The 27,813-nt window shown below is 47.9% G+C and overlaps 2 long non-coding RNA genes across 3 annotated transcripts; one reads left to right on the forward strand and one right to left on the reverse strand.

Moving 5' to 3' along the window:
* Window positions 1–6,050: 6,050 nt before the first annotated feature.
* Window positions 6,051–24,164, reverse strand: LOC133772190 (uncharacterized). Its single transcript, XR_009867761.1, has 3 exons — window positions 24,078–24,164; window positions 22,414–22,523; window positions 6,051–6,235 (listed from the first exon to the last, which is right to left on the reverse strand). It is a non-coding gene; the product is annotated as an uncharacterized LOC133772190 (long non-coding RNA).
* On the forward strand, window positions 24,084–26,886 carry LOC133772191 (uncharacterized). Of its 2 annotated transcripts, none has more exons than XR_009867762.1 (3): window positions 24,084–24,157; window positions 24,903–24,972; window positions 26,766–26,886. It is a non-coding gene; the product is annotated as an uncharacterized LOC133772191 (long non-coding RNA). The 2 variants fall into 2 exon arrangements; XR_009867763.1 differs by having other exon boundaries at window positions 26,769–26,886.
* Window positions 26,887–27,813: the final 927 nt, after the last annotated feature.

A 27,813-nucleotide genomic window follows, 5' to 3' on the forward strand; every position in this document is an offset into this window, starting at 1 on the left:
CAAAGCCAGGAGCCAGGAGCTTTTTTCAGGTCTCCCATGTGGGTGCAGGGGCCCAAGTACTTGGGCCATCTTCTATTGCTTTCCCAGGCCATAGCAGAGAGCTGGATGGGAAGTGGAGCAGCCGGGTCTCGAACCGGTGCCCATATGGGATGCCGGTGCTTCAGGCCAGAGTGTTAACCCACTGCACCATAACACCGGCCCCTATATTGGTTATTTCCATTTATATTAACTGTCTTGGAAATTAAAGCACAGAAAACTTTAAAATATTTCCATATAAAATATATATTATATAAATATATACTATTTTAGTTAAATATAATTAATAACTAATAAGCCCATTAAATACTTATATATGATATATTTTTATTTAAAATAGCTGTTTTCCAAAACAAAAATATTTAGTAAGAAAAATAGCATTATTTTACATTTTGGCAAACCTCTTTAATGTCTGGCCATAGAGTATGTTGGAGCTGAGTCTCATGTCTGTTTCTGCACCCTCTGTTTATGTATCACAAATCATGTAGCCTCTGGAAACTGTACTCTATGCCAGTGAGAGAATGAGAGTGAACAGGGCAAATGCCGTGGTAGTATTATTATGAAAATAGATCCCTGGAAAGCTCTCAGGGAGCCACAGGGGTCCCTGGCCAATGAGGAAAGCCACTGTACAGAATGGCTTTATGAAAATGCACTCTCACTACTGAGCCCTGCGTTTTTGCACCTTCGCCCACCCTGGGCGTCACCTTTCCTTTCTTTCTTTTTTTAAGCCTTTACTAATTTGTTAAGCAAAAAGGAGGATCTCTTCCTGTTTTCTGTTTTTTTGTTTCACTTAAAGATTTTTTTATTTATATGACAATATATTTCATGTATTTCATATATACGGTTTCTAAGAGCATAATGAAACTTCCCACCTTACTCTCCCTCCTCCTTCCTTTCTTATTTTTAATTCTTACAATCACATGCTTTCAATTTACATTATAATCACAAGCTTAATCCTTCACTAAATAAAGGATTCAATAAGTAGTATGTAGAAAAACCACTGTTCCTCAAGAGTATAGATAAGGGCTATAAATAATATCAAATCTCAAAATGTCAATTTTGCTCATATGCATTACATTCTTTTTTATTCTAAATATTAGCTATCACAAACCAGGAAAAATACATGATATTTGTCTTTGTGGGACTGTTTTATTTCATTATTGAGCATAATGGTCTCCAGTTGCATCCATTTTGTTGCAAAAGACAGGATTTCATTCTTTTTTATCATTGAGTAGTATTCCATCATTTATATACACCACAATTTCTTTATCCAGACATCAGTTGATGGATATCTTAGCTATTGTTGAGCTGCTTTTTTTTTTTTTTAAGATTTATTTTATTTATTTGCAAGCCAGCATTATAAAGAGAGGTAGAGACAGAGAGAGAGGTCTTCCATCCGCTGGTTTACTCTCCAGATGGCCACAACGGCTGGAGCTGCGACAATCCAAAGCCAGGAGCCAGGAGCTTCTTCCGGGTCTCTATGTGGGTGCAGGGGCCCAAGGACTTGGGCCATCTTCTACTGCTATCCCAGGCCATAGCAAAGAGCTGGTTCAGAAGAGGAGCAGTTGGGACTAGAACTGGCATCCATATGGGATGCCGGCACTTCAGGCCAGGGCGTTAACCCCGTGCGCCACAGCACCAGCCCCTGAGCTGCTTTAAACATGAGGGGACTGATAACTCTTTCATATACAACTGATTCCATTTCCTTTGGGTATATTCCCAGGAGTGGAATGGCTGGGTCATATGGTATTACGTATTATGTATTATGTTACCTTTTCCCCCACATCCTCACCAGCATTTATTATTTTTTGATTTTTGGATAATAGCCATTCTTCTTTCTCATTTTAATTTGCATTCTGTGATTTCCATTAATATTGAAGCTTTTTTCACTATTCTTGCACATATAACATCTTATTTCCTTGTTTGCATATTATCTTCCTGGAGCTGGTGTCTGATGGCAAGTGTACTCTTTCTAACCAGAATATTAGCCCTTTATCATGAATGTTGAAAATATTTTTGATGTGCAGGAGGGTTCCTTTCACTATGTTTTAATTTTTATTTATTTTTTTTATTTGAAAGGCAGAGAGAGAAAGACAAACACACAGAGAGATCTTCATCCTCTGATTCACTCCCCAAATGCCCACAACAGCTGGAATTGGGCCAGGCCGAAGCCAGCAGCCAGGAACTCCACCTGGGTCTCCCACGTGGGTGGCAGGGACCCAAGCACACAGGCTATCATCTGCTGCCTCCCGGGTGCAGTAGCCAAAGTTGAACTGGAAGCATGGAGTAGCCAATAGGTACTCAAATGGGCACTCTGATATGGAATGCAGCTGTCCCGAGCAGTGGCTTAACTCGCTGTGCCACAACACCTGCCCGCCATTTTTATATATTTCATGATGAAAGTAGTCCTTTTTTTTTTTTTTTTTTGCCAGGCAGAGTGGATAGTGAGAGAGACAGAGAGAAAGGTCTTCCTTTTTGCCGTTGGTTCACTCTCCAATGGCCGCTGCAGCCGGCGCATTGTGCTGATCCGAAGCCAGGAGCCAGGTGCTTCTCCTGGTCTCCCATGCGGGTGCAGGGCCCAAGCACTTGGGCCATCCTCCACTGCCTTCCCGGGCCACAGCAGAGAGCTGGCCTGGAAGAGGGGCAACCGGGACAGAATCCGGCGCCCCAACCGGGACTAGAACCCGGTGTGCCGACTGAAACCCAATCACTTAACTATCACTTGTTGCCTCCCGGGCTGGAGTGAGGAGCCAGAAACAGGTATCAAACCCAGGTACCTCAACATGGGGCACAGGCATCTGAACAGGTGTCATTTGCTAAGCCAAACCTCCTCCCCCTGAAATCACACTTGAGCCACAATGAAGGTGGTCTTTGAAAACACCGTCCCAATACACTTCCCAACCAACTGCCCTTGGGGAGAGAGTTCCTTCTTACCTAGAACCAGGGGACAAAGAAGGGATGTGTTGTTTGTGTATTAGATGAGGCCAACCTCATTTGATCATAATGCTGAATACCCACATGTGTCCTGTTTCTACCAGAGATGGCCCAGGTGGGCCTCCTGGCCTGAGGTTAAAGTTGTTGTGCCCAGTAGGGGGCTGTCTCACTGTACCCTAAGGTGGGGGCAGCTTTTACCCAAAATTTTCACAGGGGATTTGGGTATTCAAGAAGTTAAAGTTTGGGCCGGGTGTTCTGTGTAGGGGTACAGACGCCACCTAGGATGCCTACATCCAGTATTGGAGTGCCTGGGTTCTAGTCTCAGCTCTATTCCAGTGTTCCATACCTGCCTCCAGCTTCCTGCTCATGTACACCCTGGGAGATGGCAGGTGATGGCTCAGGTAGTTGGGTCCATGCTACTCATATGGGAGACCTAGATTAAACTTCCAGTTCTGAGCCCTGGCTGTTGTGGGTGTTTGGGGAATGAACAGATTCAAGATATCTATCTGTCCATCCCTTTCTCTCCTCTCTCTTTCTCTCTCTCTCTCTCTCTCTCTCTCTCTCTCTCTCTCTCTCTGCCTTTCATGTCAACAAAATAAAGAAACATTTTTACAAAGAAGAAGGTAAAGCTATATTACAGGACAACTAGCCTCAGCACTCATGACCCATTTCTTCATAGGAGACCTTTGCAGAATAAGAAAAGGAAACTAGAACTTAACAGTGTGACAGGATATTCTTGCTAACCACAAATTGACAGAATTATGGTGGAGCTGCAGAGAGCTTGTCCTTCCACAACTTCTGCAGATCTCTAGCAAGTGCCGCCTTCTGCTTGGCTGCTCACTGGAAAGCTGAGCAGAAGCCACTACACAATGGATTTTGTGTCCAAGGTGACCAGGCCCCAGCAACTGGGATTTTGTCCCTTTCCATAGTTTCCCACATCCTTAACCACACTGAAGATTGTTTTTTTGTTTCTTGGTCAGTAAAAAAGAAGAGAGAGAGAAAGGGAGAGGAGAGAGGGAGAGAGAGAGAGGACAAACGGGCATAGGAATGTGTTAATTTTCAATCCTTAGGTAACTAGTGGGTAAAAATTTTCTGGGGGCCAGGCATTGGTTCTAGTGTTGAAGATGCTTGCAGCCCATCTTAGAATACCAGGGTTCAATGGCTACTTCGTGTTCCTGACTCCAGCTTCCTGTTAATGCAGACAGGGGGAGGCAGCAGTGATTGCTCAAAATAATTGCATTCCTGCCACCCACGTGAGAGACTGGAATTGAGTTCCTGGCTCCCAGCTTGAGCTTCAACTCAGCCCCAGACTTACTGGGCATTTGGGGAGTGAACCAGAGAGTAAGCCAGTAGTTGGGGAGATCTCTCTCTGTCTCTATGCCTCTCAAATAATTTTTAAAAATTCGTTTTATTATTATTTGCAAATCAGAATTACAGAAAGGAAGAAACAGAGAGAGAGGGAGTGATCGTCCATCTGCTGGTTCACTCCCCAAATGGCCGCAATGGCCAGGGCTGGCCCAGGCCAAAGCTGGGAGCCAGGTACTTCATCTGGGTCTTTTACACGGGTGCAGGGGCCCAAGGACTTGGGCCATCTTCTGCTGCCTTCCCAGATGCATTAGTTGGATTGGGGAGCTGGATTGGAAGTGGAGCAGCCGGGACTTAAACTGGTGCCCATATGGGATACCAGCACTGCAGGTGGCCTTACCCACTTAGTCAAAGCACCAGCCCATCCCCTTTTAAAAACATTTTTATTTATTTGAAAGTGAGAGTTACACAGAGAGAGAAGGAGAGGCAGAGAGAGAGAGTCTTCCATCGGCTGGTTCACCCTCCAATTGGCTGCAATGGCCGGAGCTGCATCAATCTGTAGCCAGAAACCAGGAGTTTCTTCCAGGTCTCCCACATGGGTGCAGGGGCCCAAGGACCTGGGCCATCTTCTACTGCTTTCCCAGGCCATAGCAGAGAGCTGGATTGGAAGTGGAGCAGCCAGAACTCGAATCAGCGCCCATATGGGATGCCAGCACTGCAGGCGGCAGCTTTACCCATTATAACACAACGCTGGCCCCAGCCCCCTTTTTTTTAAATCTTAAAAAAAAAAAAAAAAAAAATAGTTTCTCAGCAGTTTGCTTCTCTCCTTCAATACATTGCCTGTTCACATATTTTTGACCATTTTCTATTGTGGTCTTGTTAGTTTTCTTATTGATTGAGATCATTATACAGTAAAACATTAGCAATTATACATACTGTATTTTTTTCTTCATTTGTTAGTTTCCTTTTAACTTCTGCCCTACACAAGTTTCTAATGGTTAAGTAGCTAAACCTATCAATCTTTAACTTTACGTTTCTGTTTTTAATGTCATGCTTGGGAAGTCCTTCCCTAACCACAATAATTTTATTCAAATTTTTTTCTTTTCTTTTTTTTTTTTTTTTGACAGGCAGAGTGGATAGTGAGAGAGACAGAGAGAAAGGTCTTCCTTTTTGCCGTTGGTTCACTCTCCAATGGCCGCTGCGGCCAGTGCATCATGCTGATCCGAAGCCAGGAGCCAGGTGCTTCTCCTGGTCTCCCATGCGGGTGCAGGGCCCAAGCACTTGGGCCATCCTCCACTGCCTTCCTGGGCCATAGCAGAGAGCTGGCCTGGAAGAGGGGCAACCAGGATAGAATCCGGCGCCCCGACCGGGACTAGAACCCGGTGTGCCGGCGCCACAAGGCGGAGGATTAGCCTGTTAAGCCACGGCGCCGGCCAAATTTTTTCTTTTTTCAATACTAGCATTTTATGTATGTACTTTAAATATTTAAATCTAATCAATCTGAAATTTATTGACTGTATATAATGGTGAGGACTAATAATTTTTTGCTCAAACTGGTTGCCTGTTGTCCCAGAGATATTTATTGAATAATCCTGCAAAGGCAAATATGTGACTGTGCGACCCAAGTGAAATCAGTCTGCCTCTTCTGGGCCCCTGGAAGACAATTTTTTAAAATGTGGTCTCCTCCCCCGACCCCCACCCCCACCTCACTGTACAGTGAGCAGATAGACTTTTTTCTTTTTAAGATTTATTTATTTATTTATTCGAAAGTCAGAGTTACAGAGAGGCAGAGGCAGAGAGAGAGAGGTCTTCCATCTGCCAGTTCACTCACAAAATGGCTGCAGTAGGTGGAGCTGCGCTGATCCAAAGCCTGGAGCCAGGAGCCAGGTCTCTCACGCTGGTACAGGGGTCCAAGGACTTGTTCCATCCTCTACTGCTTTCCCAGGCCATTAGCAGGAAACTGGATAGGAAGTGGAGCAGCCAGGGCATGAACAAGCGCCCATATGGGATGCTGGCATCACAGGCGCCAGTGTAACCCACTACGCTACAATACTGGCCTCAGCCCACACTCTGACTGTTGCTTCTGTGTACTAAAGGGTAATAACTGGGAGCACAAGCTTACACCTTTTTTGAGCATTTTCTTGATTATTCTCATTTAAACTTCAGGTTAAATTTACTGCATCAAAATGCTTCCAAAAATATATATAAAATTCCTATTAGATTTTCCAATCTAGGCACATATATTTCTTTTCATTTCTACAGACATCCATAAAGTCCATGAAGAGTTTTATTCTAACAAGTCTTACACATAACTGGTTACTTTTTATTATTGTTATTATTGTTTTCTTGTTTGAAAGGCAGAAAGACAAAGAGTAAGAGAGACAGGGAGCTCCCATTTGCTGGTTCACTCCCCAAATGACCACAGTGGCAGGGACCCGGTTACTTGAGCCATCCCTGGTACCTCCCAGGGTGTTCATTAGCTGCAAGCTGGAGTCAGGAACCAGAGCTGAATATCTAACCCAGGCATTCCAGTATGGGGTACCAGCATCTTACCTGCTAGGCTAAACACCTGCTCTAACTGGTTTATTCCTACATACTTTATATTTGTGATTGCTAATAAAAGCAGAATTTTTTTTCAATATCTAACTTCTTCTTATTATAATGTAAACTTCACGAGAGCATTGACTACGTAGCTTTTGTTCTTTTGTAGTCCTAGAGCTTAAGAAATTGCTATCAGGGCCAGTGCTATGGCATAGCAGGTAAAGCTGCTGCCTGCAGTGCCAGCATCCCATATGGGTGAGGGTTCGAGTCCTGGCTGCTCCACTTCCAATCCAGCTCCCTGCTAATGTGCCTGGGAAAGCAGTGGAAGATGGCCCAAGTCCTTGGGCCCCTGCACCCTCGTGGGAGGTCCAGAAGAAGTTCCTGCCCCCTTGCTTTGGATCAGCCCAGCTCCGGCCCTTGTGGCCATCTGGGGAGTGAACAAGTGGATGGAAGACTTCTCTGTCTCTCTTTGTAATTTTGCCTTTCAAATAAATAAATAAATCTGAAAAAAAAAAAAAAAAAAACCTTCCATATTACAGGCCTTCAATTTTTTTTTAAATGAATGAAGGATTAATGGCATACAGCAATGCTATACTGTCTTAGTGCATTATTAATTTATAACAGGCAATCTTGTTGAATTCTTTGGTTGTTTTTTTTTTTATACAGTGTTCTCTGGAATTTTCCACATCTGCAAATATCAATAACTGCTTTCCTGTAAAGCATCAAATTCAATAGCTCTTCCAAAAAGGTTCTAAATAATGGTGAGGGCAGAGGCACCTTTTCTTATTCCTAACATTTACGGTAATACTTCTAATATTTCACGGTTAAATATGATGACTACACGAAAAAACAAATTTGATGAGAACAAAATTATGGTCTCTGTTGTGGACATGTTCAAGGGGATGTGATTGTGAAGATGTCCCATAGATGGCTGGACATACACGAAATCTGGATAAGAGACAAAGATCAGACCAGGAAAAAAAATAGTACATTGGTGGCAGGGGCGTCATGGTGCAGTGGGTTAAGCTGCATCTTGGGACACCCACATCCCATATTGGAGTGCCTGGGCCACTCCGGCTTTCCATCTGGCTTCCGGCTAACGTGCACCCTGGGAGGCAGCAGATGATGGCTCAAGTACTTGGGTTCTTGCCACCCACATGGGTGACCCTGATAGCTTCAACCTGGCTGAGCCCTGGCTGTTTGCAGGCATTTGGGGAATGAAATGAACCAGCAGATGGAGATGATATTCTCTCTTTCTCCATATATATACCTTTGAAATAAATCAACATTTTTGAAAGTGAGCTCGTGTATGGGGACGGTGAAAGGTGGTGCTGCCCCTGCTGGAGCAGGGGTCCCTATGGGGACTACAGCCATCCTCCCATACACAGATGAATCCCTGCCTTGTTCTGCCCTTCTGTCAGGATCTGAATTCCCCTCCAGCCTCCTTACACCCTAGAGATCTTGCATGACAGAGACCACCAGCCCCTGCGGTAGCAGTGGAGGGCCAGGCTCGGGAATATCAGTGATTACAGTGAACAATATGTTCTCCCCCTTACCAGCCAAGCCCCCGCCTGGCTCCCTGCACTTGTGTGTGTGTGTGCCTCTGTGTGTGTGTTCAAGGCTGCCTATTCAACTGGAAAACAAAAGCCGCTCTGAGTCTGGAGCTAAGGTTTAAGCAGTGACCGCGATGACTCATGCTGCTGGGCTGCCACCCTCAGCGGGGCGGGGCCTGGTGGGAAGAGTCACAGGTACAGAAGCTCCTGTTAACTTCCCACCCTGTCCCCAGGCAAATTCCCTTTTGGGCCAACCAAATTCTTCTGCAAAAATTAAGACAGGAACTGTAACTTTCCTTGCATAGTCACAAATTTCCCAGTGTAAGCAAGGAAGTTGAAGCAAGAATAGGGCCAGTGGCTCTTGCAAAGGAACAGGATGCTTGCACAGGACTGGGGTACACAAAATTCAGTTAAAAAAGGGATTTGAGCAGGTGTTCAGCCTAGTAGTTAAAACACTGGCATCCCATATCAAAGTTCCTGGGGTTCATCTCTGGGCCCCAGCTCCTGATTCAGGCTTCCTACCAACACAAACCTCGGGAGGCAGCAGGTGATGGCTAAAAGGACTGGATCTCTGCCATCTTTGTGGGAGACCTGGATAGGTTCTTGGCTCCTGGCTTCCTTGCAGCCAGCTCTGGCCTTTGTAGCCACTTGAGGAGTGGACCAGCAGATCAGAGATGGTCTTTTTCAAAATGCATTCAAGTTGGAACAAGGGGTCTTCTACAGGAGACATTTAACAGGAACTTAGGATATCCAGGGTTGGGGACAAGAAGAAAATAGTAAACCTACACTAACACAGTAGCCACTTGCTACATGTGGCGTTGAAGACTTGAAATGTAGCTAGTTTAGTTAAGATATAAAATACAGACTACATTCCAAAGACTTCCTGGGGGGGGGGGGGATGTAAAATAGCTCAACAATTTATTATTTTTTTTAAAAAAGATTTATTTATTTATTTGAAAGGCAGAGATACAGAGAGAAAGAGAGACTCATCTAGAGAGATCTTCCATCTGTTGGTTCATTCTTCAGATGGTCAAAACGGTCAGTGCTGGGCCAGGCTGAAGCCAGGAGCTTCATCTGGATCTCCCACATGGGTGCAGGGGTCCAGGCATTTAGGCCATCTTCTGCTGCTTTTCCAGAAACATTAGCAGGGACTTGGATTAGAATTGGAGTAGTCAGGTCTCAAATGGGAGTCCATATGGGATGCTAGCGTGGCAGGTGGTGGCATTCCCAGCTATGTCACAAGGCTGGCCCCAAGTGCAACAATTCATTAATATTTTTTATAATGACTACATATTAAAATAATAGTGTTTACATATATTAGGTAAAATGCACTATGCTGTTAAAATAAATTTCACCTCTTTCGTTTTGCTCTTTAAAATATGGCTACCAGGGTCGCACATTGTGGTGCAGTGGGTTAAGCCGCTGCTTGGGACATCTGCATTCCATTTTGGAGTGCAGGTTCAAGCCCAGCTACTCTGCTTCCATTCCAGCTACCTGCTAATGGGTCCGGGAAACAGAGGATGATGGCTCAAGTTCCTGATTTTCTGCCACCCACATGGGAGACCTAGATGGAGTTCCTGGCTCCTGGCTTTAGCCTGGCCCAGCCCCCTGCTGGCAGCCATTTGGATAGTGAACCAGTAGGTGGAAAATCTCTCTCTCACTGCCTCTCAAATTAATTAATTAATAATTAATCTTTTTAAAGATACACCTATTAGAAAATTTGAAGTTGTATTTGTGGCTTCCTTTGTGTTCCTAATGGACAATACAGCACCAAGCCCATCAACCAATGAACTTTTATTGGACACTGACTTCACTCAGGGAAGTATGGATGGTCAAGGACATATTTTATAATAACAATCACTCTAGATTTTATGCCAGGTATTTTGCCCTGATCTAGTAACTTTATTTAGGTCCAAAAGCTGGTCTGCCTGCTTCTAGAACTATTCCTCCCTGCCCCATTATTAACCATTAGGCCAAACTGCTTCTCGGATGGTCAAGACCAAAGGATCTGATTGAGGTGCACCAAACACAGGCCCTGACACAACACAAGGAGCTGTGAGATGGCGGCGAACTCTCAAGCCAAAGACCTACTCCTAGGACCACTTACTCCTAGTTTTTAAAAAGCAGTTTTCAAAATAAATTTTTATTGATTTACTTTCATTTTATGTGAAAGGCAGAGAGACAGGGGGAGAGAGAGAAAGAAAAACAGAGACAGACATCTTCCATTCACTGGTTCACTTTCCAAATACCTGCAACAGTCAGGGCTGGGCCAGGCAGAAGCCAGGAGCCAGGAACTCCACCCTAGTCTGCCACAGAGCCCCAAGTACTTGAGTCATCACCTGCTGCCTCCCACGGTGTGCAGTAGCAGGAAGCTGGAATCAGCAGCAACTCTGGCACTCCAAGCCAGCACTCCCATGCAGCAAGCAGTTATCCCAAGCAGCATTATTCACCACCCCCCATCCCACCCCCTTTTTTTTTTTTTAATATTTAAGTATTTGGGGCCCAGTGCTGTGGCACAGTAGGTTAAACTGCTGCCTGTGATGCCAGCATCCCATATGGGCACCAGTTCAAGTCCAGGCTGCTCCATTTCCAATCATAAAATCTTTTAAAAAAAAAAGTTTATTTATTTGAAAGGCAAAGACATATATAGAGAAAGAGAGACACAGAGAGAGAGGTCTTGCATCCACTGGTTCATTCCCCTAAATGGCCACAATGGCAGGAGCTGGGCTGTCTGGAAGTCAGGAGCCCGAAGCTTCTTACAGGTCCCCCACGCAGGTGCAGCAAGCACTCAGGACATCTGCTGCTGCTTTCCCAGGTGCATTTGCAGGGAGCTGGATCCGGGATGCTGGTGTCGCAGGCTGCAGTTTAACCCACTGCACTGCCTTGCTCCACAAACAGCATCTTAACTGCTGAGCCAAGTCTGTCCCTACTTAACTTTTATTAGTTTTGAACCTGAGACTCAGCAATCTGTCTATACTCTTTCCCTACGGAGATAGCCTCAAGCCCCTTCCAGCTTAGACATTCGGGATTCTAGATCAAAGTTAGACTGGGTCCTGGGTTTTGAACAGAGCTGGGCCCCTTGCTGGTACAGATGCCAGGCTCCCAGCTCTGGTGGAGACTTCACCTTTGGAACAGAAATTTCCATCTGCATCCTTTCCCCACCTCTGCTCATGTAAATCAGCCTGGGGAATTAGATCTTGAAGAAACTTTGATCTCTTTATCTGGAAGGCACAAAGATAGCATTGCAGGGCTGATGCTGGTGTGGAGGTGGTGTTGTGGAATGCTTCACATTTTTCTAGTGAGTTTCATTCCTGCTGTATTCCCCAGGAGGGGCCTCCCCAGGGAGGCAAGGGGGAAGAGCACTGGCCTTGAATAGGGAGGGGCAGGAAGGAGTGTCTTTGGAAGGAGGGATTGGCAAATTCTAACATTACAAAGTTTTGAAGAATCCATCCGATTGCAGTCACTCAGAAAAGTGGGCCGAGGGCCTGGCTCTGCCGCTGGGTGACTTACAAAGACCTTCATTGCTTCTGGGCTGAGACCACAGCAGGCCTCTCTCCGGTCTCCATTTGGCATGCTTCCAGCCCTCCAGTGTCAAGGTCTGACTCCGCCCCGCCCCCAACCCTGTGCCTCCATTACCTGCCATGAAAAGAAGAAAATCTCAAGTCTTCTCTGGGGTGTTTGAAGCCCTTCAAAATCCAGTCCCAGGCTAGGGCCTAAATCTCCTCTCCCGCAGAGCTGTGCCTTTGCCCTGCTCGCCCGCCTGCTGAGTCCCTCCGGCCACCGCCTAGAGTTCCTGTCTGCCCCTGCATGGCCGTGAGCACCATGGGAAGGCACAATGGCTTCGGCACCACCAGCTGTGTCCTTCCTCCAGCACCCAGGTCCTGGCGCACAGGCTCAGTAAAGGTTTGAGGCTTAATGCCCAACTAAATGGGTAACCAGGTAGGGAAGGCCCTTGCTCTAATTCCCGAATTCCTCCGCAGCACCAACCTGTGAGAACTGTTCCCCAGGACAGAGTTCAAAACTACTTAGGGCTTGACCCAGTCACATGAGCACTTATAGCAGCTTCTTTCTTTCTTTCTTTCTTTTTTTTTTTTTTTTTGACAGGCAGAGTGGACAGTGAGAGAGAGAGAGACAGAGAGATAGGTCTTCCTTTGCAGTTGGTTCACCCTCCAATGGCCGCTGCAGCCGGCGCATCGTGCTGATCCGAAGCCAGGAGCCAGGTGCTTCTCCTGGTCTCCCATGCGGGTGCAGGGCCCAAGGACTTGGGCCATCCTCCACTGCACTCCCTGGCCACAGCAGAGAGCTGGCCTGGAAGAGTGGCAACTGGGACAGAATCGGTTCCCCGACCGGGACTAGAACCCGGTGTGCCGGCGCCGCAAGGTGGAGGATTAGCCTGTTGAGCCGCGGCGCCGGCTCTTTTTTTTTTAAGATTGGAAGTGGAGCAGCCGGGACTCCAATCGGCACCAATACAGGATGCCTTCGCTGCAGGCGGTGGCTTAACATATGCCACAGCTCCGGCCCCCACTTTAGTTCCCAAACCAGAAAAATAGAGACAACTGTTTCTGACAGAGTTTAAATGTTCATTGCTCATAAAATAATTTTCCATAAGGTATAAGTTACAATGAAATTAATATTTTTTTGAAGGATTTATTTATTTGAAAAGCAGAGTTAAAGAGAGAGAGAGAGAGAGAGGTCTTCCATCCACAGGTTCATTCCCCAGTTGGCCGCAATGGCCAGAGCTGGGCTGATCTGAAGCCAAGAGTCAAGAGCTTCCTCTGGGTCCCTGGGTGCAGGGACCCAAGCACTTGGACCATCTTGCATTGCTTTCCCAGGCCATAGCAAAGAGCCACTTAAAAACTACTTAAGAATGGAGGGACTGGTGCTGTGGCACAGCAGATAAAGCCACCACCTTTGATGCTGGCATCCCATATGGGTGCTGGTTCAAGCCCCAGCTGCTCCACTTATGATCCAGCTACCTCCTGCTAATGAATCTGGGAAAGCATCAGGAGATGGCCCAAGTGCTAGGGCCCCTGCACCGTGTGGGAGGCCTGGAGGAGGCCTGGCTTCAGTCTGACTCAGGCCTAGCTGTTGCAGCCATTTGGGAAGAAACCAGCAGATGGAAGACATCTCTCTCTCTCTCTCTCTCTCTCTCTCTCTCTCTCCAACTCTACCTTTCAAATAAAATAAATCTTTAAAAAAATTAAAAAAAAAAAAAAAAGGTTAAGATGGGGGCAGGTGTTTGGCCTAGCAGATAAAACCCGCCATCTCACATCAGAGTGCCTTGGTTCGATGCCCAGCTCCAGCTCCAGCTCCTGACTCCAGCTTCCTGCTAGAGCACATCCTGGGAGACAGCAGTGATGGCTCAAGTACTTGGTTCCTCTCACCCATATGGGAAACCTGGTTTGAGTTCCCAGCTCCTGGCTTTGTTCTGGCCCAGCCCCGGTTGTTACAGGCATTTGGAAAGTGAACTAGTGGATGAGACATCTCTCTCTATCTCTCAAATAAACGATTTGTTAAAAAGAAGGTTAGGACAATTTGTTATGAGTAACATTACAGCCTAGGGGCAGGCACTGTAGCATAGCAGATAAAGCCACCACCTGCAGTGCCGGCATCCCATATGGGTGCCTAGGTTCAAGTTTCAGCTGCTGCTCTTCCCATCCAGCTCTCTGCTGTGGCCTGGGACAGCAGGAGAAGATGGCCCAAGTCCTTGGACCCCTGCCCCTGCATGGGAGACTGGAAGAAGCTCTTGGCTCTTGGCTTTGGATCGGCGCAGCTCTGGCTGTTGCTGCCAGCCTCTCTGTAACTATGCTTTTCAAATAAATAAATAAATAAATAAATAAATCTTAAAAGAAAATTACAGCCTAGAATAAACCAAAACAAAACCAAAAACAAGCTCATCCTGAATGTGCAGTTGCTGCCACCAAGCTCCCTAATCCTCTGGGTCCTGGGAGCTTAAAGTGATTCCATAAAGAAAAGCCCCTCGAGGCAAGAAAAGTAGTAAATATTTCCCTTCTGAGAGAAGATGGAGAAAGACAGGATTCCTGGTTTAATGACGCGTTCAGAGATGGGTATTTGGTGCAGCAGTTAACATGCTGCTTGGTGGAGGTGGCACCGCCATTATGGCACGGTAGATTAAGCCACTGCCTGTGGTGCCAGAATCCCATATCAGAGCTCTGGTTGGAGTCCCAGCTCCTGTGCTTTTAACCAGGTCCCTGCTAATGCACCTGAGAAAGCAGAGGAAGAGGGTCCAATTATTTGGGCCCCTGCCATGCCACCCACATGGGAGATCCAGATGAGTTCTGGGCTCCTGGCTTCGGCCTGGCCCAGCCCCAGACATTGCAGTCATTTGGAGAGTGAACCAGTGGATGGTTCTATGTTGCTCTGCCTTTCAAATAATTTTTTTAATCTTTAAAAAAAAAAAAATGTCATTTGGGATGCACAAATTCCACATTGGAGTTCTTGGGTTTGAGTCCTAGCTCCCCCTCCAATTCCAACTTCCTGCTAATGTGTACCTAGAAGGCAGCAGGGGATGGTTCAAGCACTTGAGTCCCTGCTGCCCATGTGGAAGACCCAGATTGAGTTCTTGGTTCCTAGTTTCAGCCTGGGCCACCCCCAGCCATTGCAGGCCTTTGGGAAGTGAACAAGCAGATGGGAGATCTCTCTGTCTACCACTGAATTTCTCTTTCTCTGCCTTTCAAATACATAAATAAAGTATGTAAATTTTTAAAAAATGAAATAAAATGTTCAAATGTGGTATTTGAAGTATCACCAATGTCTGGAGACCTCAGCTCTCTGCCACACAGCTATGGACCAGGGAATAAGCACAAATAGCCTCTAAGTGACCACAAGGAATGTCACTTGACTAATGAAAGATCCAGTATTATGTGGGAGGCACGCTTCAGTTTATAGGCAAAGACATTAAAGTTCTGGAAGAATAACTTGCCTAAATGCAGACAGCAGTAACTCTGAAAAACTGAGATGAGATGCAAAACCAGCTTTGGTGAAGAAGGAGTGCAGGGAAGAGCCCCCCCCCCAAAAAAAAAAAAAAAAGAAAAAGAAAAAAGGGGGCTTTCTTGGTTCGGTTTTAGTTTGTTTTTTCAAGGTTTTTTTTTGTTTTTTGTTTTTATGTTTTTTTTTTTTTTTTTTTTTTTTTTTTTTAGTCCTCCCAAAGCAATTTGGAGCATCTGATCCAGACAGGGCTTCAGTGAAAGGAGATGGGGGCCGGGTGCCCCAGAGACCTGGGGGAAGAGCTAACACAGCGGCACACAGGCAGACACCAGGGCAGCACCGGGCCACCTTCTTATAAAACACTGTGCTTCATGTGACACCGCTCCCAGCCTGCCAGGCTCGGAGACTCTGAGTTCAGGTTTCAAATTCCCAGGAGCCAGGATCTGGTCTGCCTGCCTGGGTTAGGTGTCTGTAACCCTGCCAGCCAGCTCTGCTCAGGGAGACAGGGTCCCAGGCCGCCGAGGGCCGCTGGGGCTGAGCCGAAGTGTAGGAAATCCCTGTGCATGAGGCAGTCTTCCAGCTGAGTCCCCAGCAGGAAAACCAGGACAGAAGTGCCCTGTCATCCCAAGAAGCTCCCACACAAACATTCCCTTAAAAAAAAAAATTACTTTTTTTTATTTACTTGAAAGACAGAGTTACAAAGACAGAGAAGGAGAGATCTTCCATCTGCTGGTTCACTCCCCAAATGGCTGCAGTGGCTGGGGCTGAGCCAGGCCCAAGCCAGAGGCTATAAAACCATTCCTCCCCACAGCCCATCCCACCCCCAAAGAAACACTGTGAGCTCAAAATTTAGCCCACGTTTTGCACGTTGTCCATTCAAAGTTCTATCAGCATCAGGGGTTGCAAACTCGGACAGCGCGTCTGCAGTTTCGGTTTCTCTGTATTCCTGAACCTGCTAAAACTCGTCTCGACTACACTGAGGTTGCTACTCCGGAGCCTCTGAAGGCACCCTTGGGGGTTTCTTGGGCGAGAGCTCAGGGCAGGAGAAAATGAAGATGCACAATCTAGATAGCTGAGCTGCCTGGGAAGCAGGTTGTGCTCTGGCTCCAAGAATCGCCCAGGGGTCTCTAAACAAGACAAGTAGAATGTACGCCTTGTGTTGGATTCCTTTAGCTGTGCTTTGCGGCTTGTTGCACAGACACCTATCCATGCAGTGAGTCCTAAGGAGCAATAAGCAAAGACCCCTGGGCCTGAATTCTAAAGCCCTTTCGAACCATCAGCCCTTACCCAGAGTTAAGTGTCAGGCACAAATCACTATTTGAATGAAATAGCTAGTAGCTCAACAGCCTTTCTAAGTCAATAAGGCCTGTAGATGAGTCAACAATAGTTGCAACTATCACCGCTTAGCGTCTTACTGCTGTATATTTCAATCACACTTCTCTATAATTCTGAGAAAGCTGCTATGACTTTAACAGTTATGGATGAGAAAAATGAGGCACAGAGGAGTTTTGACTTGGGCCAGAACAGAATGCTGAGAAATCCAAGAAAGTATAGGGAGCTGAATTCAGGTTTTCTGACCCCGAATGCTAGGCTCATATAACTTTTAAAATATATATTTATTTTTAACTTATTTGGAAGGAAGGGGGACAGAGAGGGATCTTCCACCTGCTGTTTCACTTTCCAGATGCCCACAACAGATAGGGCTAGAGCAGGCCAACATCAGGAACCCAGAACTCCATCCACGTCTCCCAGTGTGGACAGCAGGAACCCAAGAACCTGAGCCATCACCTGCTGCCTCCCAGGGTACAAATAAGCAGGACTCTGGACTGGAAGTGGAGAAGCTAGGATTCAAACCTGGCACTCTGACATGGCATGCAGGCATCCCAAGTGGTTAGTTGACTGTTACACCAAACTACTACCCAAACTTAAAAGGATTTGTTTTCAGGACCAGTGCTGTGGCACAGAGTGTTAAAGCCCCAGCCTGAAGCACCGGTATCCCATATGGTCGCTGGTTCAAGTCCAGGCTTCTGCACTTCCGATCCAGCTCTCTGTCATGGCCTGGGAAAGCAGAAGATGGCCCACTCCTTGGGGCCCTGTACCCGTGTCATTTGGGAAGTGAACCAGTGGAAAGGAGGACCTTTCTCTCTCGGGCTCTACCTCTCTAACTCCTTCAAAATAAATAAAATAAATCTTTTTTTAAAAAACGGATTTGTTTTCAAAGATGTATTTATTTATTTATTTGAAAATCAGAATTAGAGAGAGTGAGGGACAATCATAGACACAGAGAGAGAGAGAAGAGAGAGAGAGGTCTTCCATTCACTGGTTCACTCCCCAAATGCCCACAACAGCCAGGGCTGGACCAGGTGGAAGCCAGGAGCCTGGTACTCAATCTGAGTCTCCCATTTGGGTGGCAGGGATCTCTGTACTTGAGTCATCATTGCGGCCTTCCAAGGCGCACATTAGCAGGAAGGTGGAATGGAGAGTGGAGCCAGAGTGCAAACCTAGGCCCTCTGATATGGGATGTGGGTGTCTTAAGCAGTGTCTTCACCACTGAGCCAAACACTTGCCTCTCGTATCTTTTTTTTTTTTTTTTTTTTTTAATGTGGGCCCCTCACTCATAGGGAGGTGACAGTTCTTTTTTATTTTTTAAGGATTTATTCATTTATTTGAAAGGCAGAGTTGAGAGAGAGAGAGAGAGAGAGAGAGAGAGAGAGAAAGATCTTCCATCTGCTGGTTTACTCCCCAGATGGCCACAATAGCTGAAGCTGGGCCGATCCAAAGGCAGGAGACAAGAGCTTCTTTGGGGCCTCCCATTCGGGTACAGGGGCCCAAGCACTTGGGCCATCTTCTGCTGCTCTCCCTGGCGCATCAGCAGGGAGCTGGATCACAAGTGAGCAATCAGGACTTGAGCTGGTGCCCATATGGGATGGCAGCTTTACCTGCTACAGCACAGCTCCAGTCCCTCTTGTATCTTTTTTTAATTTTGATTTTATTTGAAAAGCAGAGACACAGACAGTCAGAGGTCTTCCATCCATTGGTTCATTCCCAAATGCCCATGACAACCAGGGCTGGGCCAAGCCAAAAGCAGGAGCCCAGAACTCTTTCCAGGTCTCCTGTGTGGGTGTAGGGACCCAAATACTTGAGCCACCACCTGCTCCCTCTCAGGACACACATAAGCAGGAAGCCGGATTGAAAGCAGAGGAGCCTGGACCCAAACCAAGCCCTCCAATACAGGATGCGGGCATCCCAACCAGTGACATTCCCTGTGCCAACCGCTGATCCCCACTCATGTACCTTATGAGGACTTTTTAATGAGTTCATCACTTCTACCTTCTTCAGAGTAAGTAACATAACAATTCTCCATCTTTATACAGAAGGGCTGGCTTCTCCATGCCAGTCCAAATGCATGTGCAAGCCGCGGCTCACTAGGCTAATCCTCTGCCTGTGGCTCCAGTACCCCGGGTTCTAGTCTCGGTCGGGGTGCCGGTTCTGGCCCTGCACCTGCATGGGAGACCAGGAGAAGCACCTGGCTCCTGGCTTCGGATCAGCACAGCGTGCCGGCCGCAGCGGCCATTTGGGGGGTGAATCAGTGCAGCGTGCCGGCCACAGCGGCCATTTGGGGGGGTGAACCAACGGAAGGAAGACCTTTCTCTCTGTCTCTCTCTCTCCCTGTCTAACTCTGCCTGTCCAAAAAAAAAAAAAAAAAAAAAAGAATGCATCGCATCTGTCTCTCTGTCCAAGAAAGTAGTGTCTCCCTTTGCTTGGGCTCTCATTGCAGGGACAGCTGAGCTGGAGTTGATCCTGGTGACCCTTGTTGCCAAGTCCCAGATTACACAGCAGACAAGAGGAATTTTCTACGACTACACTAAAGCGAGGATTTCAGGATCACGGCGCGACAAGGAACCCCGTTCCAAACCTCAGGATCGAAATTCAAAACCGGAGTTTCTGCTCTTCGCCTGTTAGATGTCAATCAAAGCTTAGTTCAGCCTGAGTGCTCAGGCACAAGTCCTTGGTGTTCCTCTGCATCTTTAGGAAAGCCTGACCTTTCCATCACCCCTTGGAGTGGGAGATGAGTGAAAGTGGCAGTGAGTAGGTAATGGGAGGGAGACAATCAGCCATTTTGTGGTCCTGATCTATTTTTTCAAACTCTGAGTTAAGACTCCCTGGAAAGGCCGGCACTGTGTCAAGGCAGGTTAAAGCCCCTGCCTGCAGCACCGGCATCCCATATGGGCGCTGGTTCTAGTCCTGACTGCTCCACTTCTGAGCCAGCTCTCTGCTATGGCCTGGGAAAGCAGTCGAAGATGGCCCAGTGCTTGGGCCCCTGCACCCGCAATGGAGACCCGAAAGAAGCTCCTGGCTCCTGGCTTCAGATCAGCTCAGCTCTGGCTGTTGTGGCCATCTGGGGAGTGAACCAGTGGATGGAAGACCTCTCTCTCTCTCGGACTCTCTCTGGCTCTACCTTTCTCTGTAACTCTTTCAAATAAATAAAATAAATCTTAAAAAAAAAAAAAAAAAAAAAAAAAAACCTCCCTTGATGGGTTGTTAAGTCAGTTTACTGGGTCAAGACCAACACGTTTAACAAAAATGAAATAAAATATAGGATAATTAGTCAAGCAAGAGACTTCAGAACTAATCACATGTAGTTATGGTCAGTAATATCTCATGAATATTTCAAAACAGAAGTTTTATTTATTTATTTTTATTTGAAATAACGAGGCAGATAGACAAAAATCTCCCAGCCACTGGTTCACTCCCCAAATGCCTGCAACAGCCTGCACAGGCAAGAGCCAGGAATTCAATCCAGGCCACCCATGTGAAAGGCAGGGACTCAAGTGCTTGAGCCTTTATCTGCTTGTGTGCATTAACAGGAAAGTGGAATTTGGAAGCAGATTCAGGGCCCAAACACAGGCATTCCAATATGAGATGCACTTACATTGGATGCTGGGCCCCCTAAGATAAATGTTTAAATAGATATATTTTTGTTCAGTGATTTGCAAGGTCAGATTTTTTTTTTTTTTTTTACAAGTCACAGTGACTTGGCCTCTACTACCCATGTGGGAGACCTGGATGGAGTTCTTGGCTCCTGGCTTGCTCCTGGCCCAGCCCTGCCATTGTGGCCATTTGGGGAGTGAAATAACGGATGGAAGATATCTATCATCTATCTATCTATCTATCTATCTATCCATCTATCTATCTTTCCCTTTCTCTCTGTAACTCTTTCGCATAAATAACATAAATCTTTAAAAATATAAATAGGGGCTGGCATTATTGGCATAGTGGGTAAAGCCGCCACCTGCAACACAGTTATCCCCTAAGAGTGCCGGTTCATGTCCTGATTGCTCCACTTCCCATCCAGCTCCTGCTAATGTGCCTGGAAAAACAGCAAGTCCTTGGGCTCCTGCACCCACGTGGGAGACCAGGATGAAACTCCTGGCTCCTGGTTTCAGCTTGGCCCAGCTCCAGCCGTTGCAGCCGTCTCAGGAGTAAACCAGTGGATGCAAGATTCCTCCCTTTCTGTCTCCCTCTCTCTCTCTCTAATTCTGCCTTTCAAATAAATAAATAAATCTTTTAAAAAATTTTAATAAATAAATAAGTTACAATTTTTTCACCTGTCTCTGTGTGTTTGGAAGACCTGGTTTTGTCAAGGATGTAAGCCTCCACAAGGCATCTCACACACAACTGGCGGAAGGATAATTAGACACGCTGGAGGAGCTGTTGGCAACCAGAAGCCTTGACAACTGTGTGCCCTTTCACTCAATAATTCCCTTCAAATAAATTATCTCAAGGAAACAATCATGGGTGTGTTCAAGGCTGTCCACAATAGAAACCACTTGGCAAGCAAATCCTGACAGTCCAACAACAGGAATGTTACGAGCTTCTTTGTGTAAAAAGTAAAGTTAATTAATTAATAAGTATGCAAACAAAGCTGGGCTTGGGACAGGAGCTGGGCCATTTCGGGGGCTGGCAGGCTGAGGGCGCCTCTGGGGGTTCATTTTCCTGAGCATAGCTATACAGGCAGGAGGTGGGGGAGTGCGGGGGACAGAGGCCTGGGGCTGTTGAACCTCAATGGAGAGAGAGAGGTTTGCAATGGTTTTCACTTGAGGCTATGTGAGACTCCAAGTTTGACAGGGCCTGAGCTGAACAAAATGATCCCGAAGGTGTGCCGGAGAAAAGGACAGTGGGTACGAGGGTGATGGGGACTGTGGAAGCTTTTATTTTATAAAAGTGTGGGGATTTTATTTCAATGACCCAGACTGCATCTGCCAAATGCCTACTGTCCACCTACAGCCAGCAGAAATGCTACCTTCTCCCCGGGGCCCCCTTGTATAGCTCATTTTTTGTCTTCCCCTTAGGCTCAATAGCCTCTCTTTTAAGAGCTCTTTTCTCTAGCACTTGTACATGAAGCTTGTGTTTGGGCCAGAGGGGTCTTTCCTGTAAGTCGATTCTGAAAACAGTGTGCAAACAGGACCTGGGAAGTACTGAGGTTCACAGTCCGCCTGGGAGAAGTGGTGGACTGAGGCCCCTGGGGACCTGGAGGCCAGCTCTGGATCCCGGCCAGGCCTCTGCCTCCCTGGAGGTGTTAGGCTCCAGTGCACCCACACTGAATCCCTGACTCATTGGAAGCAGAGAGTGAGCTGCTAGTGTAGACTCAGTCCTGGAATGTGTCCCCATTCTCTGCCACTGGGCACCCCATCTGGAGGCCTCCCAGAAAGCGAGGAAGAGGTGGAGACCTTTGTCATCATCCGAATTTCTTGGCTTCCATGTTATATCATCACTGGTTTCCCACATCAATAACTATTCTTCAGAAATATAATTGTGATGGTGACTTCTTGTTCCCATTAACCGTAATTCAATCAGCCCCTCAGCGTTGAAAAAAGGTGGACGGTTTCTAGCTTCTGCCGTCGTCCTTCACAGCATCTGGTTAACTGATCTCATTAGAATTTGGTCTCCCGGGCCGGCACTGTGGTGTAGAGGGTTAAGCCACTGCCTGCAGTACTGCCACCCCATATGGGCACTTTACTTCCCAGGCAGCTCCCTGCTTAAGGCCTGGGAAAGCAGTGGAAGATGACCCAACTGCTTGGGCCCCTGCACCCACCTGGGAGACCCAGAAGAAGCTCCTGGCTCCTGGCTTCAGACCAGCCCAGCTCCAGCAGTTGCTCTCTCTCCCTCTCTCTGTAACTCCGCCTTTGAAATACATGAATCAACCTTAAAAAGAGAGAGAGAAATCAGTCTCCCAAATTTTTTGAGACTGCAACCAAGAGAAAAAAAATCCTTTTATTTTCCAGTTTCCCCCACCTTCTCTGCCCCCTCCTCCTATTTCTTCTTCTCATTAATTTTTAATTATTTCTTCTACTTGAGACACACAGAGACAGAGCACTCCCATCTGCTGGTTCACTCCACAAATGCCCACAGCAGCTGGGAGAACCAAAGCTGGGAGCCAGGAACTCAATCCAGGTCTTTCATGTAGTTTTATTTATTTATTTTTTTAATTCTACTTTGGAAAGACGATCATTCTTGCCAGTGCCTGAGTTAATATTTCTCTTTATTACTATGATTTGTCATAAAGAATAGTAAATAGCTTCACAATTTACAAACTACTCCCTTACATATTGTCTCAGCTGACACAACATATCTACAAAGTAGGTAACTATTTTACCTTTGGGGAAACTGAGAAATTGAGGCTGGAAAAGGCTATGTGACCTGATCAAGGTTAACACAGGACTCAGAGCTGAGACCTGGGGCCCAGTCTTGGGCCTCCACTTCCTGTAGGAGTGCACAGCACTCTGTCAGGGCGGTGGGGGCAGGGAGGGAGCAACAGCAGGCCAGCTGTGGAACTGCTCTGCCCTCGGGAGAGTCAGATAAAGGCGGGGGTGGGGAGGTGGCTTTGGAAGGACAGGGGCTCCTTGCACCTGACGTGAGGCAAGGGCCAGGCCAGGTGTTCAAGGATGCCTGGGATCTCCATGCTGAGGAGGAGGGCTTTCCAGAGGCCCTGAGGAGCACGGGGAAGGGTGGCTGGCTGGGGGGAGGGACTGCGAGCCAGAGCCGGGGTGTGGCCGGGAGGAATGGAACTATAATTAGGGCCTCACAGAGGTTACAGCGGCAGGCAGGGCCCTGGAGCCATCTGCTCACACCAGAGATGTGGGGCTGATAGCGAAGGGCCTAGCGGGGAGGGCAGGGGCCGGATTCTACCTCTGGCTTCCGGTCACCCGGACAAGCGCTCCTTCCGTGCAGCCATGACCCTTACCAGCGTCCTGCAGAAGGGGCCCCTTCCCTGGCGTAGGAACTGGCCCAAGAACCAATGGTGGGGTGAGGGATGGAGCACAAGAGCTTGTGAGGAGACAGCCAGGAGGCTACTGCAGTGGCCTGGCACAGGGACAAGTGACAACCAAAGAAGGGGGAAGGAGAGGAAGAGGGAGGAGGGGTGGCAGGAACAGCCGCTGCCGAGGGCAGGCGGTGGGCAGCCCACAGGGAGGGCCTGCGCCGGGGGTCAGCCCCTTCCAGGAAGCCGCGCCCGCGTGGGCCAGGTAGACTTCCAGGAAGTGACGCGCACTGCGGAGCAGGCTGAGCCTGTTCTGCTGCTGTTTGTGACATAAAAACACACAGCGGGAAAAACAAACCCCACCCCCCTCCCAGCACACAGGAGAAAGTGGCATCCGTGGTGACCTTGGGCCAAAGAAACGAGTGGGTGGCAGGCAGAGGTCCGCTCTTCTCCCTTCCCTCTTGCACCTTTGGACTGTGGGCCGGGCACGCGAGACCCACCAATAAAGAATCCGCAACGTCCTTCCCCGGGCGTAGCAAGCGGAAGGCAAGAACTAGGACAGCACGCGGGGAGGTGGCAGGTCCGCTTTTCTTTAGGGCGGACCAACGGGGCACCTCTGTAGGGGAAACACAGAACGAGGGGAGGGGCGCAGCGGAGGGCGCGGCGCGGCGCGGCGGCGGGGAGGCGGCGAGGGGCGCGGCCGGGAACATGGCGGACGCGCGCCCCGCGGGCCGGCGGGCCGAGCTCTCGGAGCCGGCGATCGCGCGGCGCACTCGTGGGCAACAGAGGCGGTACTGCAAGGGCCTTCGCGCCCAGATGCATGGTCAGCCAGCGGAGAACTGGGGTTTCCACGCGGCCCCAGAAGAGCAAGGCGCGGAAGGGCGCCCGCCGCATGTCGGCAGACAAAGACGAACGCCGTGCCCGTGCGTGCGTGCGTGCGTGCGCGCGGCGGCGTGCGCCTCTGTGTGTTGACCCCGGGGCGGGGGCCATGAGGGAGGGGTGCGGGGGGGTCCTTCGTACTCACAGAGTACATGGAGCAGGTGCTAAACCAAACCAAACCGCCACCGCCCCCCGCCACGGGGCGCGGGCTGCACGACGCGGGGCACCCAGGCCCGCGGGGCGCGCTCGGCGCTTTGTTGGCCGCGCCCCCGCCCTGGACAAAGACACTCGCGGGGGCGGGGGCCGGCCGACCCTTCCCCGGCTGACACGCGCGGGGCCTCCCACTCGCTCGCTCTCCGCGCAGCCATTTGCTCTCCGCCGGGTGTTCTCCGCATCTCTATTGCCTTCTCATCTACCTTCTGTCTCCGTGAATTTGCCTCTTCTAGATCATTCCTGCACTATTCGGCCTTATTTTACGTAGCATAATGTTTTCAAGGCTCATCCATGTAGTAGCAGGTATGAAAACTTCATTTCTTCGATAAATTATGGTAAGATGTACGTAACAAAGTGCCCTTTTTTTTGAGGTTTTTATTTTCATTTTATTTGAAAAGTAGACAAAGGCTGACACAAGAGAGACCCTTCATCTGCTGGTTCTCTTTCCAAATGTCTGAAACAGCTAGGGCGGGGCTGGAGCTCAGTCTGGGCCGCCTACAGGGGTAGCAGGGAACTCAAGTACCCTGGCCATCCTGCTGCCTCCCAGGGTGCACCCTAACGGGAGGCTGGATGGACGGCAGATCGGGGACTTGAGCCCACGTGCTCAGGTATGGAATGTGGGAGTCCCAAGCAGCATCTTAACCTCTGCACCAAGAGCCCTTCCCCACAATTTACCATTGTAAACAATTGTAAGTCTACAGTTCAGGGGCATGAAGTATATTCATACTGCGCAGCCATCACCACCATCCCTCTCCGGAAGTTTTCCATCGTTCCCAACGGAGACCCTATGGGGGGACTGAGACTGTCCAAGAAAGTGAGGCCCTGGGATGGTTTCAAGTCATGTAAGGGAAAAACAGAAACAAAAACCAATAGGTTTTAGTTGAAATTTGAAAGCCAACAGTGTTGGAGAAGACCTAGGGATGTGCCGTGGCTTCTCCCGAGGATGGCAATGTACGAAGGTGGTTAGAACGCTGCTGTCGGTAGAAATTATCAACGCGAATCACGTTTTAAGTTCTCCGGTAGCTCACTTAAAAAGGCTGGCATTGTGGTGCAGCAGGTTGAACCACTCCTGCAACGCTGGCATCCCGTAGCAGAGGGCTGATTCCAGTCCTGGCTGCTCTGCTTCTGGCCCAGCTCCCTGCGAAAGCACTCGGGAAAGCAGCGGCAAATGGCCCAAGTCCTTGGGACCCTGCACCGTGGGGGAGGCTAGGATGGAGTTCCAGCTTCTTGGCTTCAGCCTGGCCCAACTGTGGCTGTTGTAGCCATTGAGGGAGTGAACCAGCAGATGAAAGATTTTCTTTCTCTGTTTCTCCCTCTATCTTTGTAAGTCTACCTTTCAAATAAATAAATGAATCTTAAAAACTAAGTAATTTTACTTAATGTATACAAAATATGATTTCAACATGTAATCCATTTAAAAATTAATAATCTGGGGCAAGTATTTGGCCTAGCAGTTAAGATGCCCACACCCCATTTTAGTGTTCAAGTCTTGGCTCCCATTCTGACTTCCAGCTAACGCAGACTGTGGGAGTCAGCAGGTGATGGCTCACATACTTGGCTCTCTGCGACCCATGTAATCTGGACTGAGTTCCAGGGTTTAGCTTGCCTCCCTCCCGCATTGCAGGTATTTGGGAGGATGAACCAGTGGATGGAAGTTTTGTCCATCTGTCTCTGTCTCTCAAATAAACATAAAAATGAAGGATGAGACAGCTTGTTTTCATATTTGGTCTCCAGAATCAGAGCGACCAATTTCAAGTGATCAATACCCTCATGTAGGTACTATATTTGACAGTGTAGGGTTAGAAGGTAGGACTTCTCAAGACTCAGACAAGCCGGAGTTCAAGGGCCTGCATTTCGCCCCTTTCTGGGCTGTGTGACTGGGCAAATTACTTCACCTCCTATTTCTGTGTCTTCATCTATAACATGGATCTAATAACAGTACCCACTTTATAGGATACTTGTGAGGATTAATGGCACATGAAGCACTCAGTACATGCTCAGTAAATGCTGGTGCTAATTAGTAGTAAATTGGGTGATTATTAATTGAATGGATGAGATTTTGGTATTACTGTCAGGGTGACCTTGTACTTTTCCAGCAGATGATGTGGCTTGGAGACATTCCAGACAGACACAGCTAAATGACAATGGGCAAAGCAGGAGCACATCTCTGCAACACGTATGACAAACAAAATGTTGTTATTCTTGGTTTTTAGGAAGTGCTTGCAACTAAATAATAAAATGAATATGAATGAGAAGTGCAAAAAAGGAGTTAAACATCTGAAGTGATTTTTCAAGGAAAAAAAAAAGCAAGGGAAAAAAAAGTTCAGCTCTCCTAGGAATCAGACACAAAAATAAACTTAAGGTACCATTGTTGAATAACAAATGGGCAGTGACCAGATCAGCTTTCTATTCCAATCAAGATTTTCTGAAGCTCTGATTGTGAGATCTGACCCCAGATGTTCAGGATAAATGAGTTGAGATCACGCCTGAAGCAGGAATAGCCTTTCTACCCACCCTTTCCCTCCTCCAAGTGCAGCTGAACAGCCAGCCCCTTCCAGCAAGGTGCGTTTCTCCCTGGGCCCAGGAGCAGTCACCACGTGCATATTTGCTCTGCCTGTAGCCTTTTACCACAGGTGTTGACATTTCACAGCGCTTGAAATAGCCCCCAACATTGTTCCAAATTTGGACAGGGCAAACTAACGTTCTTAAGCCACAATACCCCCAGAATATTCTTAGACTTCTGGCTAATCCCTTTGGGAATGTTTTATCTGTCGGCCGGGTGAGCTACATAATTTGTGGGGCCCTTTTTTTCAACAAAGGAGGAAGCAAGCTCTGACTTGTCTTCTATAGGCTATTTGCTGTCGGGGATCCTGCAGGAGTCAATGCAGACCCTCACAGGTGCAAGACAGCATGCAGTGCCCAGTCTGGGAAAACTTGACCCCGTGGAGGGGGAAGACACAACTCCAAGTGCTTCCCGAGTCTTCTGTTCTCTGCCTTCTGCTCGGCAGCACTGCCCTGAGGAAGACGCCAAGGGGAGGGAGGGTCACAGGGTAACAGGAAACACTGATTGGCTAAGATCAAAATATTACCTCTGCACATACTTATGCACTCTTTGTGTGCTGCTGGCTCAGGTCTTGGGCCAAG

This window comes from Lepus europaeus, chromosome 13 (assembly GCF_033115175.1).
Source record: "Lepus europaeus isolate LE1 chromosome 13, mLepTim1.pri, whole genome shotgun sequence".
NCBI lineage: Eukaryota > Metazoa > Chordata > Mammalia > Lagomorpha > Leporidae > Lepus > Lepus europaeus.